This window comes from Arachis hypogaea, chromosome 17 (genome assembly GCF_003086295.3).
Source record: "Arachis hypogaea cultivar Tifrunner chromosome 17, arahy.Tifrunner.gnm2.J5K5, whole genome shotgun sequence".
In the NCBI taxonomy this organism is placed as follows: Eukaryota; Viridiplantae; Streptophyta; class Magnoliopsida; order Fabales; family Fabaceae; genus Arachis; species Arachis hypogaea.
In genome coordinates this window covers 68,907,495-68,909,586 of record NC_092052.1, presented here as the reverse complement: position 1 = coordinate 68,909,586, position 2,092 = coordinate 68,907,495, and the positions used below count along the sequence as shown (strand labels likewise).

Here is a 2,092-nt window from a genome sequence, read left to right as displayed (position 1 = left end):
AGTAGCTTGCACCCCATAGATTCCCAGTTTCTCTATTACAGAGAGGGGTATGAGGTTATTCCTGAACCAAGGTCACATAGAGCCTTAAAGATCATGGTGCCTATGGTACAAGGATTATGAACTTTCCAGGATCCTGTCTCTTCTGAGGCAATGTCAGTTGATCCAGATCACTTAGTTCATTGATGAACAAGGGAGGTTCAACTTCCCAAGCATCAATGCCAAATAATTTGGCATTCAGCTTCATGATTGCACCAAGAAACTTGTAGTTTGCTCTTCAGTAACATCCTCATTCTCTCAGAAGAGGATACTCATCAGAGCTCATAAGGCATAAGAGTCATGGATCTCTATGTTCTAGATGAGCCTCAGAGTCCTTGATTCCCCAGAGGAAACTCCTATGATCACTGACGTCCCAGGAGGTCTTCCTCCTTGGATTCACGTCCTCTCCTCTCCTCACAGGTTCGGCCATGGCCTTATGTCAATGGCCTTGCACTCTCCTTTTGGGTTCTCTTCTGTATTGCTTGGGAGAGTACTAGAGGGATTTCAGTGATCCTTTTACTCAGCTGCCCACTTGTGCTTCCAGATTTCTAATGGAAGACCTTGTTTCATTCATGAAACTTACAGTGGCCTTAGATAGATCAGAGACTAGATTTGCTAAATTAGAAGCATTTTGTTCAGAGTTCTCTGTCTGTTGCTGAGTTGATGATGGAAAAGGCTTGCTATTGCTAAACCTGTTTCTTCCACCATTATTAAAGCCTTGTTGGGGCTTCTGATCCTTCCATGAGAAATTTGGATGATTTTTCCATGTTGAGTTATAGGTGTTTCCATAAGGTTCACCTAAATAATTTACCTCTGCTATTGCAGGGTTCTCAGGATCATAGGCTTCTTCTTCAGAAGATGCCTCTTGAGTACTGTCGGATGCAGCTTGCATTCCAGGCAGACTCTGAGAAATCATATTGACTTGCTGAGTCAATATTTTATTCTGAGCCAATATGGCATTCAGAGTATCAACCTCAGGAACTCCCTTCTTCATAGGCGTCCCATTACTCACAGGATTCCTTTCAGAAGTGTACATGAACTGGTTATTAGCAACCATGTCAATGAGTTCTTGAGCTTCTGCAGGCGTTTTCTTTAGGTGAATGGATCCACCTGCAGAAGTGTCTAGTGACATCTTTGATAGCTCAGATAAACCATCATAGAATATATCCAGGATGGTCCATTCTGAAAGCATGTCAGAAGGACACTTTTTGGTCAACTGTTTGTATCTTTCCCAAGCTTCATAGAGAGATTCACCTTCTTTCTGTCTGAAGGTTTGAACATCAGCTCTAAGCTTGCTCAGCTTTTGAGGAGGAAAGTACTTGGCTAAGAAAGCCGTGACCAGCTTATCCCAAGAGTTCAGGCTGTCTTTAGGTTGAGAATCCAACCATAATCTAGCTCTGTCTCTTACAGCAAAAGGGAAAAGCATGAGCCTGTAGACTTCAGGATCTATTCCATTAGTCTTAACAGTATCACATATCTGCAAGAATTCAGTTAAGAACTGAAAAGAATCTTCAGATGGAAGTCCATGAAACTTGCAGTTCTGCTGCATCAGAGAAATTAACTGAGGTTTCAGCTCAAAGTTGTTTGCTCCAATGGCAGGAATGGAGATGCTTCTTCCATGTAAATTGGAATTAGGTGCAGTAAAGTCACCAAGCATCCTCCTTTCATTATTATTATTTTCGCCTGCCATCTCCTCTGCCTGTTCGAAAATTTCTGAAAGGTTTTCTCTAGATTGTTGTATTTTAGCTTTTCTTTAATTTTCTCTTCAGAGTCCTTTCAGGTTCTGGATCTGCTTCCACAAGAATGTTCTTATCCTTGCTCCTGCTCATAATACAAGGAAGAATGGACAGAAAAATGATAATAATAATAATAGAGATCCTTTATACCACAGTATAGGGATCCCTTTGTAAGTAGAAGAAGAGGGGAAGATAAAGGATGTGATGTAAAGGAAGAAACACAACTGTGAGGATTGGAATGTGAGATGAGATGTTAGGATATGAATGAATAAACAGAATGAGATGGGAGAGAAGGAGGGAATTTTCGAATTTTATTTTTG

The 2,092-nt window shown here is 41.0% G+C and overlaps 1 non-coding gene across 1 annotated transcript; it reads left to right on the top strand.

The window, feature by feature from the left end:
- Positions 1–1,222: 1,222 nt before the first annotated feature.
- LOC112768288 (small nucleolar RNA R71) lies at positions 1,223–1,330 on the top strand. The gene has a single exon (XR_003185723.1). It is a non-coding gene; the product is annotated as a small nucleolar RNA R71 (small nucleolar RNA).
- Positions 1,331–2,092: the final 762 nt, after the last annotated feature.